Consider the following 13,991-nt stretch of genomic DNA (forward strand, 5'->3'; position numbering starts at 1 on the left):
TATAATATACAAATATTATATGCAAACAGAAAACAAAGTTGTGAATAATTTTAAACCATTCAATTTAGGTTTAAACGACAAGGTTAATAATCTCATTAAAAAATAACTACATTACAGAAAGGCAACTAGGAGTACATCAGCCAAGACTTTAATTGTATTTCCTTAAGAAAAAGTCAGTGTGATCCTAGAGATAGTGTGTTGTCTCATATTATCCAAACCCTGCTGTTAAGCAATATAAATGCTCAGCTCCAAGGTTCCTCAGGGACATGAAGCTATAAAACTGTAACAGTTTTTATACTGCCATGGACTGTAAAAGAGAAAGCATCTCTCTAATTTACTTGCAGTAAATGAGAATTGAAAATTTATAAGAAAAGGGGGGGAAATGGAACCTCAGCAAAAAACTATATTGAGTGGAAAAATACACTTTGTCACAGCCTTTGATTTTGTTTAGTAACATTTTTTTTTATGTTCTCAACTGAAGTACTATACCAACCTCAGGACACTCCAGGCAGAAAGAACTAGCTTTGGTCTTTCAACACCTCTTTCTTTTACTATGGAATGTGAGTTAGTGCAGTTAGGTAGCATAAACAGCTCTAAATCTCGTTACTCTTGCTGCTGTTTCTGTTCCCAGTTGTGCAGTCTCCAATATGGCAGTCATATTTTGTACTTAGGCAGCCACCATTTACTCAGAACAAAGAGCAATGTTTAACTTGAAGAACATTTATGAAAATGTTAGCAAGTACAATATTGCATTTACTATCCAGCATCTATTAATTACCATAGTTGAGAGTTGTGCTTCATTTCTTTTTTCCACACACAACCAGGAAGGAAAAAAGAAAAAAGAAACAAAATAATAATTTAAAAAATGTTTTATATCCATTTTCCTGTTTCTACATATCAAGTACATTTTAAATTTATTTCATTTAGCCCTAATTAAAGATGGAGCAAATGAAGCTCCCATCCAACTCTTCCAAATGTCAGCAAGGGCTTGTTAAACTGATGTATCTCCATGGCTATGACTGGAAGGGATCTCTGCTTCCCTTCCCTACATTGAACATGATAGCAATCATGTGAGAAGAATCATGCTAACAGGATTTCAGACCAAACTAGCAGTCACCTCATAAGAAACCTAATTTGAGGAGAATTTCAACCATTTATGACCAAGAAACAGTGAGAAATATTTACAGGCTTCCAGCTAACACTTGTGAGTCTAAATTTGAACCCTGAATAAGAGTACTGTTTCCTCACCAGTTTCCATGGGTATATGCACATGTCATGGCTTTTCAATAGGACCAAGAAGGTAATAAAGCAAAAAATACAGAAGACTGGTAAAAACTTCATCAAAGTTTTAAATAATGTCAGTTAGCTATCTTTGGCACTTCAGAACATGTTTCTAAAACTGTAAGAGAAAAGTGCTCTTAAATAAATAATAGCATATGCTGCAATATTGAATGAGAACTAATATGTAACAAATTAGTATGTCTTAAAACACTGTGTTTGCATTTAATGTACATGGTGAACATCAACAATAAATTGCTTTTTAATTACTCTTAAATCTTAAGAAATCATGTCATCTGCAACACCTGCAGTGATGTACAGTCAGATAAATAAGATGTTATTGTCGAAAATGAACTTTAAATTACTGGATAGAGATATGTGGCTGAGAATCTTAACTAGAAACTGACTTAATTCCACAAAAATAGAGAAAATAAACCCAGAAAATTCTTCCCCAATAAAGGTTTTTAATTCCTTAGCCTTATATATCTGAGGTAACTGTCACAGGATTTCCTGATCTTTCTTGCTACATATAATGATGTCTAGCCTGTCAGGTCATAAATACAGCCTTGTTCCTCTGTAACCCTGAAGTTTATCCTATTTGACTTGCTGAATAGTCAGCATAAGATGAGTGAAAGCTTTTGTTTTGCTTTAAAGAAGCAACAACAAAGAAAAGCACTCACCAGCACATAAAGGGCTGTGTCATAATTATGTGACCTAATTGGAGTCTCTTAATATTCCAAGACAGTTACAGTAAATCAAGCCTGAATACTCTTCAACTGACTTTCAGTCTAGGCGTGATACAAAACCTGCTAGGAGTATTTATTCCTAAATAAGAGGCCAACATTAAAAAAAAAATTCTATGGAGGACTATATGTGAGAGGAATGGGGATAGAAAATTGAGCAGATTAACTCTGTTCAGCTACAATATATTTTTTTTCCTCTACCAGTCAATGAAAAAAAATCAGCATCAGTATTGGCACACCTACAGACCAAACACTTTGGTTCCACATTGGCATGGTTCTCATGCAAAAAGTAATTTTTATATGTAAAATTAGGTCTATTTAATTAGGTGTACAATCTCACTTGAACAGATTTCAGTAGTTAAGTTTCTGAGTTAGATCATCCCATAATTCTTCAGCTCTCTGTTCTGCAGATAATACCACAGTTACAAACAGGACATGTGGTCTATTTGGGATTAATTAATCCATGGCATTGTTCCAACAAGCAAAGAAGCAGCTGAGCTGTAAAGTGGACATCTACTTAAACAACTATTATCTCTTTAGTAACATCAAAAGAGAAAGGAAGATAAAATAAGGTAAAACTAGCTGTATTTGGCTATGTGGAGTGCTCAGTGGATGACAAGTTGGTTGAATTGTCACTTCCAGAAGGAAGTGGGCACACAGGGAAATGAGATTCAGGAAGGCCAAGTGCAAGGTCCTGCACATGGTTTGTGGCAATTCATGGTATTAATAGAGGCTGGTGGATGAAGGGATTGAGAGCAGCCTGGTGGAGAAGGACTTGGGGGTACTGGTGGATGAAAAAGTGATGTGACCCGGCAATGTGTGCTTGCAGCCCAGAAAGCCAACCATATTCTGGACTGCATCAAAAGAAGCATGGCCAGCAGGTCAAGGGAGGTGATTCTCCCCTTCTAGTCTGCTCTGATGAGATGACACCTGGAGTACTGTGTCCAGTTCTGGGGCCCCCAATATAGGAAGGACATAGACCTGTTGGAGTGAGTCTAGGGGAGGGCCACAAAAATGATTAGAGGGCTGGAATACCTCTCCTCTAAGAATAGACTGAGAGAGTTGAGGTTATTTGGCCTGGAGAAGAGAAGGCTCCAGAAAGACTTAATTGTGGCCTTTCAGTTCTTAAAGTGGGCTTAAAAGAAAGGTAGGGACAGACTTCTCAGCAGGCCCTGTTGTGAGAAGACAAGGGGTAATTGTTTTAAACTAAAAGAGGGTAGATTTAGACTAGCTCTAAGGAAGAAACTTTTTACAGTGTGGGTGGTGAAAGACTGGAACAGATTGCCCAGAGAAGTGGCATAAACTCCATCTCTGGAAACATCCGTGGGCAAGTTGGATGGGGCTCTGAGAAACCTGATCCAGTTGAAGATGTCTCTGCTCGCTGCAGGAGGATTGAACTAGACAACCTTTAAAGGTCCCTTCCAACCCAAACTATTCTATGATTCTATGAACATGCTAAAATACTTGTCCTCACTTCTGAACCTGTGCTTTGTCTCCTTTCCCTTGAAACAAATGCCCACAATACAGCCAGAGTATGCTCCAGTCTTTTGCTAAACCACAGTCATGAAAAAGCAGGGACATGTGGCCATGGTACTCAGAATTCCATTGCCTCTGTTGATCCATCTGTAAACTGTTGTGTTCTTGTGCAATACATCCCTCTTTCAATGCATGGCTCTCACCCTTAATGAAAAAATATATCTTTTTATTTTAAAACACACCATGAAACAAGGAAGAAGGGAAAGGAGAAAGACAAACACTTTTTACCCCAAAGCAAGGAAGCTCATGTTCAGGTTTTTTCCCTGCCTTAGAAGACCTGCATCTTCCTTATTTCTTCTCCATGGCTGCTGAAAAGAGACTGAAATACCGTAGTATGCTTTACTTAAATTCTTGCCACCACTGTGCAGAATAATGTCCAGAAGTCAGTGGCTTATAAGTAGGCAATATTTAACAACTGATTTCATAGACTGCTATTTACACAACCACCTGAAATTTTTAGCCTTGAGCTTTGACACCTGTTCCTAGAAAATTTCTGCCAATTTATTTTAGTCAATCATTGCATGAAAATCATTAATATATCTGAAAACAGAGATGTAGCTTCATCCTTCCCTCAATGAGGACTTTATATTGAGAGAAGGTTCTCTGGTTTTATGCCTCCACTACCAAAACAGAGATGTTGTTACATGCATGTAAAGAAAATCTTGTGGTTGAATCTGGGGCAATGCCAGGTAAAAACATATGGAATCTGGGGAGCTTGGGCAATACAACTGTTAGGAGCCAGCTAATCAGAGGCTTTCAGAAAGGCAAATTTGGTCTAAAAGTTGCCTTCATCTCTTGTTGGATCTGGTCCCAAAGTTTTGTCAAGGAAACTCATATAGACTTGACTGTGGCTTTTATTTGAAGACAAATCCTGGGAGAGACCTCTAGTTCTTAGGTAAGTTCTAACCTTTTCCTGTGTAAGCAAACACGTTTCACTCTTAAATGTGTTTCTATATATGCATTGTGTGGATCTCCTACTGCAGAGTATTAATATCAACAAAAGGTTAATAAAAGATGTTTCCAGGCCTTTTTTCATGCTTGTCTGCTCCCACCTGATTTGTTTTGTTACTGAAACTGGTGGTTTTCAATAGCACTTACAGCAGCAGCGGTGGAGTTTTACTCTCACTTCTCATTGAAAAAAGCTAAATCAAAAGCTGAGTAATATCTATTACTTATCTGTTCTTTTAAAAATAAAAAGTGAAAGTTAAAAGCTGACAGGGTCACAGGTAAATGTTATTGAAAGTCACAGCCAGCAAGCAGTTTACAGCTGGAAGAAAAATGTTTTTTCCCTTCCTCTTCTGTAGTGAGTCATGGTATTGTTGCTCTTCAGTGTTTTTCCTTTCCATGCCCTTTAGCCAGCATTGATGGTCTTTCTCAAAATAAAGTTCACCTTTCTTATTTTTAGATAAAAGGTAGCATGATCTAAGGTTTGTTCTTAGATCAAATAATTCTGTGATCTGGATTTTAAACCTCATATTTCTACCCAATCACCATGCTACTCATTATTTCTTAATTCTCAGTTTTAGAACAAGAAATAATGGATAACAATTCTACGGTAAAGTACTTTGAGATCTGTAAAAAGAAGGGGTTAAATATTATTTATTTAAGGCATATACTAGTATTGCAGTCCATAGGGAAGCTAGAAGACAAGCTGTGTGGACCATTTGGGAGTTCTGAGATCATTAAAAAAAATTGCCATCTCCTTTATAAAAAAGAAAATCTGCCAAATCTAAAATGTGCAAGAACAGATCTGATGAGGATGCCTTTCCTCACTCCTACAGTTAATGGGGTGTTAATGCTAAAAAACCTAAACATCACATAAGATATTCAGATGAAATAAATGAATTGTAGAGTTCATAAGAAAGAGAGCAAGAGAGGAGAGGATACTAAGAAGATATGGACATTTCTTCATACTAAGAAGACATGGACATTTCCCTTTTAGCAAATCCAGTTGTTCTAACGAAACACTGTTCAAATTATTTACTGTGACAGTAGGTAAATTTTCAACTACTACATAAAAGATTTTTAACTGATCTTGATTTTTAGCTAATCTCCCAAGGTAATAAATGAAAAAATCTTTATATGGCTTGAACAGATCTTAAATTCTAGACTTATACAGGGCTTTGACAAACCTGTACTGCATTGGTAAATGCCAGTTCACCAACTTCTATGTGTTACATGGAACTATGCATTTCAAGAAAAAATTATCTGGGATAAAAAATAGGTCAACAATTAAATGTATGGACAAAATTAATTATAATCTTCAAATTGTCAGCTGATAAAAATGAAACTTACCCAGTCAGTTAAGACACTTCTTGTAATATAAGTGAGACTAAGTTCCAGAAGAAATGAGCATCAGTGGTGCTTTCCCTCATTCCATGAAACTGACTTGGCCAAATAACAAGATAGTAAAAGCAGAACTGTACTATGAAATCTGGTTTCACTGAAGAAATGATAAAAGAACTTATTTTCATTGTGCAATGAAAGGACAATAGACAATGGAAAAGGACAATATTTTTTTTAATCTCAGAAATTTTCTGATTTTAAAAAAAAACAGTTCCCACTGTTTTTTCCTATGTTTATACCTTGTTAACTACATAACTGTTAAAAACAGAGTTTGCCTTTATTAATTCATTTTTTTCGTGGGCTGAGCATGATGCTGCTGGAATCTAATACTGGCAAAACATGAAAATGGAATAATGACCTTTTCTTCACAATTGTTTTCAAATTATCAGTTACACATGTTTAGCAACCTTCTCTTTGACTGTAGAATAAAATTCCCTTCAAAAGAACCATGCTGTTTCCTTCACAACTTTCTGCTTAACAAGGTTGCAAAGCATAATGTTACAGTTTGCTACCCTCCTGACAGATAGAATTGCTAAAAAGCCATTGTCTCTTTCTTAAGATTCATTGGAGTGTCAGTCTTTATCCCCAGTTATTCCTCTTTTCCATTTACATCACAAACCAAAATGATATTTACAGAAGAGAAATTATTGTTCACATTACAATTTAATTAATGTTGAATTAGCAAGTAATTTCATTAATAAGCTTTGAACCAATGTGTTTGTTGTGCCCTGTTGGAAGTACTCCATAACTGATTAAAGCAAGCTAAGGGTTAAGCTGGTGATTTATTGACAAGAAGAATGTCACCTTTATCTACAGGCAGGCATGTTTGTCTCAGCTGGAGAGTTTCCAGTGCATTTCACCTCTCTCCTCCCATTCTGTTCATTTCCCCTATTTTCAGAAAAAAAAAATAAATTAAAAAAAAATCTTGATTTTTTGGGATAGTTATAGGAGTGAGAGCTGCATCTTCCTGCAGGATCACAGATTTTCTTGGGCTGATGGAAACATCAGTTTAAAACAATCAATAAACCAACCAAACAAACAACAGAAAACCTTAACATAACAGAAAAGGCCTTTTAAAATATTTTTATTCTCTTTTCCATGATAAGCTGCTCAAAAGCTAGAGGTGCAAATGTGAAGATTTTTCAAACAAAAAACTTGACACAAAGTAAGTTGATGCCATTTGGCTTTATTCAGCTAATACGTTACATTGTTTCGTATAGCTCTGATGTATCATTGTTCCTGAAAGATGCACTTTAATAATGTGTGTTAGTACGTCACTTAATGCACAGAACTGGTGATTCATCAATATGAAAATCAGTCAAGAAAATCAGATATCTGTAGTAGCAGCACAAAGTGATTATAAGGAACTATGAATCACAGCACTGAGTCTCCTACAAGTGATATTTTTTAACAGTAATCAGTTTGACTGCATTTTGCACTAAGCTAGCTGATTTCCCTTAGGCTATGTTTCAAAGCAATAGCCAATATAACCAACAAAAGAACCCAAACAAAAAAAAACCAAACCAACAAACAAACAAAAAAACCCCACACAAACACAAAAAACCCACCAAAAAAAAAACGCAAAGAAAAACAAACAAAACAAGCAAACAAACAAAACAAACAAAAAAAAACACCCCCCAAAAAAACAGATATGAAGGTGATTTCAGTCAGAGTAGGGAGAACCTGAAAAAATCTGCCAGCTGAGCCATCTGACTTCTCCTTACAATTCATAAACTTAAGCTTCCTCAGCTGATCAGAATAGCTTACTTAGACTTTAAAATTTTCCTGTAGTGAGGGATGAAAAAATATCTTTACACATGAAAACTGATTTTCACTTCATTCAAAAAAAGCTCTTGCTACTATCAAAACACTGCAAAAATATATATACAGGATTTAAAAGTGTCCTTTTTCCATGCATTTTTCAGTCACAGGTTCACCTGAAATCCAGATTTTCTGGCTATTCTTAAATAAAGCAAAAGCCTAACTTAATATCCTAAATACTATCTTTTCTACTAACTTCTAATTATCACAGCAATTGTGGTGCAAAAAAAAGACATGAATCAGTATGGACCTCTCATATTATAATTAACAGGAATATTATTTGTGCTTTTCTTTATTAAGAACAGGACCAGACCTGCTATTTGAGGCAAAATTTTATTTGCAACAACCACATCTATAGAGTAGGAATCAGCAGATGCCTCTGGTCTCCATAGTGTGTCACTCCTTAAAAATTAGACTCTTATTTCAGCCAAATAACTGCAAAGCTGGTGAATGGCATTTGTTTCAGAAAACTTTTCTCAGAATAATCCTGGTCCAACAGTGCAGTATAGTCTGGCACAAGCTTACATTTTTAGGAGCCTTTTTCTTCACTTTCTTTGAAATATCTGATAAGCAAAGTCTTGTATATCTGATTTCTGGAATGCAGCAATCTTTCAGAGGGGCACCCGACAGCATCTAGAAATAATATTAGCTCTGAAGCTTGCAATCAAGAGCTGATCATGAACCTAACACCCAAGCAGTGATAAAATATGACAGCAGGGAAGAAAGATTCCAAATGGTTTCACACTTCCTGTCTTTACTATTATGCGTTGGAAACAAGACTACAACAGTTTTTACCTCGGAGAATGTTTAAAGCACTCAGTCAGGAAAATCAGATGGACAAGCAGACTCTCACTCCAGGGAGCTGTAGCAATGAATTACTTCTGAAATCTTTTGACAGACAGAAAAATGCAGGCTTGTGCTGTGTTTTAGAACGCTGAGTCCTCTACACGGCTCATTTCTGTGCTGAAGGGTGTGAAGTGTTTGACCCTTGCTGTTTGTAAATCCAAAACATGCAGCAATGGCAATAGTCACCACCCACAGATCATCCAAGTTAATTGTCCCTTTTCCACAATGACGGTATTTGCAATAACTCAGCCTTCAAAGGATGTATCCGAGACTCTAACAAATGCTTACCCTCAAGGCAGACTGACTTTGATCTAGTCTACTCAATACAGAGGTCAGGTTATGTGTATGAGTGTGAGGACCAGTTATCCAGTACACTTGAAAACAGGAAAAGGGAAAAAAGGGAAAGAATAATAATAATTAAAAAAATAAAAAAATAAATTAAAAAAAGGAAAAGGGAAAAAAAAAGGGGGGGAAAAGAAAAAGGAAAAAAAGAAGAAAAAAGTGAAAAGGAAAAGGGAAAGGGAAAAAAACCTCACTTCTGATTGTTTCATAACTCTCAGAATAGAATGTCAAATTCTACATAAACTGCTTCTGATCTATTACCTAAAAGAAGAGTCAATAATTATAATTTTAAAAATTAAATTATTTTTAAAACCTTAGTAATTTGTTCTTCTGGACTTTCTAAAATACATGTACGTTACTATCAGTGTTCCAATTTACACCATGAAGAGTTATTGTCTTCCTGACAGTCAGGGCTGGTTTAATTTGCTTAGACTGTTTGGAAACAGATAGTTTGTACTTTATGCGAACAGAAGGGGAAAAAAATTACACCTCATGAAAGCAAGTTTAAAAGACTTAATTTCAGCCATAGAACCACAAAGCTGCCCAAGCTTGCAAAGAATTAGCAAGCTACTTTACAGCTTGCTTACTCCCTTGGACTTCAGGGCACATTTATTCATTTCCCTCACAGTTTTTGCCTACACTTCAAGAAAAATGCGTACAGCATGTCAGAGGTACTTTATTCTACAGTTATCTACATCGGACTGACAGTTCTGGCCCCTGAAGGTGAGTTCTGCTTGGCATGCCAGGGCCTTGACCACATCCTACATCTTACACATGCAGCAGCAGCAGTCACAAAAAAGGAAGTATAATCTGAGGCAGGAAGAGAATGGAAAAGTGCAGAAGTGTATGGTCATCCCATTGTCTGGTCAGACACAGTGTCCTTAATTTGGCTTTTAACAAACAGATCTCAATAAAAGTAGAAATGCCAGTACACACTACATTTCTCATCTTTTCTATGAAATGTGCTTCTGTTTTCATCACTTTAAAACCCCTGATGAACTTCAGGTTTTGTACATAAAGACAGGAATGGTGGAACAGAAGGTAATATGGTAAATTCATTGCTTTCTAGATATCTACTTGAAATACTTGAGTTCTTCCTGAAAAATCATGACATGTGAAAACACACAAACTAAAATAATAGAAGTCTTTACTCAAGTAGTTTAACAGAAGTCAACATCACTATTGTCCTCAAGGTTATGTGAATTAAAGGCACATTCTTAATCTACAACTATAGTGAAAGACATTGGAAAACTGAGATATCTCTACTGCAAAAACTGGTGCTCTGGCAAAGCATAGGTTTTATGGATAGTACAAAAATACTTCAGTACTTTTTAACTTTCCAAAGAATAAGCTATATTGTATTTCTTTCTCTGTAGTTACACATGCATCTCATTGAAATAAATTTGCCTGGTATCTCCTGAAAAAAAGACACTCTGTAGAGAGAATGATTTAAATTTGATCATGCAGCTAGACCCAAAGAGACTTGCATTTTTTTCCAATTACAAACCCTTTCATAATTTTTTTACCAACATTGTATTTTGAAATAAAATAGTTCTTTGTGCTTTTACGGATTTCTAAAAAAAAATAAAAATAATTAGATGCCCAAGAGACACTTCAGCAAAGACGAGCAATATATGGCAATTACTGAAGTAATACACTACAGTCTTAATTTGTTAATTAAAATGAGAGTAACACAATAATCAAATTAAGGTCTCAATTAAAAATGAATCCATATACCAATAGATTCAATAGATTGAATTATTAAATCACCAAATTAATACAGCAAGTAATCTGATCAAATTAACAGATTTTTGGTGAAAATACCTCCTGAATGAAAATTGGATTTCTTTTTTCCCCAGAAGCTCTGGGGAAAAAAAAAAAGGCTGGAAAGACTGATTTACGGGAATTTTGGCCAAGAAAATGTGCTCAACCACTCTGCTGAGGTAGAAGCTATCAGAACAACAATCAGCAAAAAACCTCTTTTCTAAGATATCTAATGTCCAAATGGACACTTTTTTTTTCCATACTTCCATTGTTAAGGGCTATTACCTCACTGCTTTCAGCATTTCAAAAATATCCTGGACATTTTAATGTCAGAGTTGAAGAACCAATATGAGCTCATAAGTCATTCTAATGTCTGTTGACAAAACATGAGCAGCTTTTACATTTATCAGAATTCTACTCATAATTAAGCAATTGTCCCAGCTGTACTCAAATTTCCGTTAAAATTCTTCACATGATTAAGCACCTTAGTTCTTCAAATGTTGTATCTTTCCTTAATTCCAGGAAAATATTGCCAGGAGCCCCAGTTTGTGGTAAAAAAAAAGCAGTTGTTTAGTTTTCTAATTCAGACATTGTTTATTTCTAAGCGCTTCCTCTTCAAGTAGTTATTTTCTTCAGCTAAATCGTAAGATAAGAAACCCTGCTGCTTTTGCTGCCTGAAGGTCAAAGGGTTTTATGGGAGAGAATTTACCATGGGAGAAATGATCCAGTTTTACCTGGGTGACAGCAATTATGCAGAACAACAAAAGGAGAAGTTAAGTTACAAGATGAGAACTCTAATACACTCTCCCCAGGGCCTGCCACTCACGCAGCCATGAGAAAAAACAATGCCAGACTTCATTTTAGTAGTTACATCTCTATAATGCTGAGATAGTAAAGCCTATCATATACACAGCGTACTTTGTTGTTTTACTTCCCGGGTGTCTGCTCTTCAAGTTGCCTCCTCATAGGTTGCTGTTCCTTGGAAGAAAACAAAGAACAGAAGTAGCCCAATCAATTTTTAATTTAAGAGTCCACATGAATAGATAGTGAAGTCATAACTTTCTCCAAAAGGCCAAACCTGGGCACATCGTTAACCTGCAGTGAAAGAGAAATGTGGGAAAACATATGGAACCACATTCACAGTATATTAATATCCAAATCAAGAAACAGAAATGTCACTGAGAATTGTGGAGGGCATGGACTCTTCAACCCTCACAATAGGAGAGGTGCAGCAGGGGGGACAACACGTTGTCTTGATTTGGGTTGGCACTTCAGGAGGAAATACTTTGAAGAGGTACTCATACATATTCCCCACAGTCATTTCCACTAAGTTCTGAGTGTAGCTGAAAAGTGAACTACAATTGAAAAATAAATGCACCTAGATGTCCTGCAGTTGTGTATGAAATATAGCCAAAGGTGGAATTTGTTTATTTTCTTAGGTTGTCATTTGAATTATTTTTCTCTCACACTCAGGCAGTTTTGATCATTTAAAATGTAGGTAATTTTTGCCATTTATACCAACTCACACCCACCCCCCAGCATATTTTAAGCACTTTAGAAATATTAATACCACATAAAAGAAAATTAACAAGCATTGTCACTATTTCCAAGCTTGAAAAAATGATACTGGGAAAGCTCTACACAAAATGTGCTAGTTCCATGAAATAAACTTCAGAGGCCCATGAAAGAAACTGAAGCATCTGATGCCTAGTCTTGCCTCTAAACAACAAAAGCCCAATCATTCTCTGAAGATCACATTACGCAATTTCTCAGGCTATTACTTTATCCCTTTATTAACAACTATTGACTGAAACTCAGACTAAAGACAATGGGAAAGCTAAGAAAAAAACTTTCAGACATTTACGTGGCAGTTAAACACAGATTTATTTTTTAATGCAGTGATTAAAATAATTGCTTCTATTGCCAAATAAAAATAGTATACAAATATGGATGTAAATTCCCTATCACAGTATACATTTGGATTGTTAATAATCTATAGAAGTGTTCCATAAAATAGACAAAACTATTTTTCCTTAGTAAGTGATTAAAAAATACTGCATCATGGATAACAATAATTCGAAACAATTAAATTACCTTTCTTTAACAAAAAGCTTTCTCTACACGTATTGATAAATACAGAAATTAGTATTTAGCAACCAATGAATTTTAAAGGTTAATACTCTGGAATTGAGCAATTTTATTAGTTTCAGTGCTGTTTGGTATTTTTCTTTAATTCTATGGGTAAATATTTGTATTGATTGTATGGATAAAAAATAGTGCAGTTCAAATTCTATATTTTTATCCAAATTTTTATATTTTGCTGGTCTTCTTTTGATTAATACCATTATGGTGGATTAATTGTGAAAATTTAAAAGGTGTCTTTTTCTAAAGGACGGTTGCTCTGCCCTGTAATAAGTGATATGTCAGATACAGCCCAGTGGCATAAACACTTGGCCATATTTGAGGTCTGATCAAAAGACAATGAAGACTTAGGTTGGCTTTCTTCAAGTTCAGCAGGAAGTTCATGGAAAAGCACATGCTTCTTGCAATTATGATGTATTAAAAATACCCTCTCTTACAACATCTTGCATCCTCATTAAATTTGTTATTCTTTTTAACGTTGCTCTCTTATTTTTGTACATTTTTTTAACAGATTTTGCAAAGCTAAGAAATTATTTTGTTTTGTTATTCTTATTCTTCTTCATTCCACTACTTATTTCAGCAAATGTAATAGAATACTTCTATGTGGACTTCTTTTCTCTACTTTCCTTCTCTCTTTTTCTCCCCAGGTAGTTAAATATGGAGACTGAAAACTTTTCATGCTTTCATTCTCAACTGGAAACTTTTCCTAATGAAATTTGCACCTGTCACAAGCCATTAGAGAAATCCTGACCACAAACATCAATAATCTGAAAGGCAAGCAGAAAACACCTGAGGTAAAGTCACATTCTTAGCTTTCATTAGAAACTTATGTTTAGACCTTCCAGCGAATGCTTCAGAGCAAATGAAAAATGGTGTTCTAAATGCTTTGCAATACATCTTGCATTTATGAAACACATTAAGTGGCATCCTCAAGTTCAAGCCTGCTGATGGAGTAAGATCCACTTAAGAGCATGCGGCCTCTACTACAAAGTGGTCTTAGTAGCTACTGACACTGGAAATCACTTTACTTGTCACTTCCAAGTTAATTTTTTATCTCCAAGAGTGGGATATGTGAGCTGTGACTCAAACTGTGTCATTAATGTTTGAGTTACCTATGAGGGTTTTAGCTACATGTACAGCAGAAACGTGCTTTACCAGAACTGAGATGGTTCT

General features: G+C 35.5%; 1 long non-coding RNA gene across 6 annotated transcripts in view; it reads left to right on the plus strand.

The window, feature by feature from the left end:
• Positions 1-4,103: 4,103 nt before the first annotated feature.
• Positions 4,104-13,991, plus strand: part of LOC127383728 (uncharacterized) — a 43,425-nt gene continuing 33,537 nt past the window's right edge. For all 6 annotated transcript variants that reach the window (XR_007889263.1, XR_007889265.1, XR_007889262.1 and 3 more), the window contains exons 1-2: positions 4,104-4,452; positions 13,466-13,612. This is a non-coding gene — a long non-coding RNA (uncharacterized LOC127383728). The remainder of the gene's footprint in view (positions 4,453-13,465; positions 13,613-13,991) is intronic.

This window comes from Apus apus, chromosome 4, assembly GCF_020740795.1.
Source record: "Apus apus isolate bApuApu2 chromosome 4, bApuApu2.pri.cur, whole genome shotgun sequence".
NCBI classification, from domain to species: Eukaryota; Metazoa; Chordata; class Aves; order Apodiformes; family Apodidae; genus Apus; species Apus apus.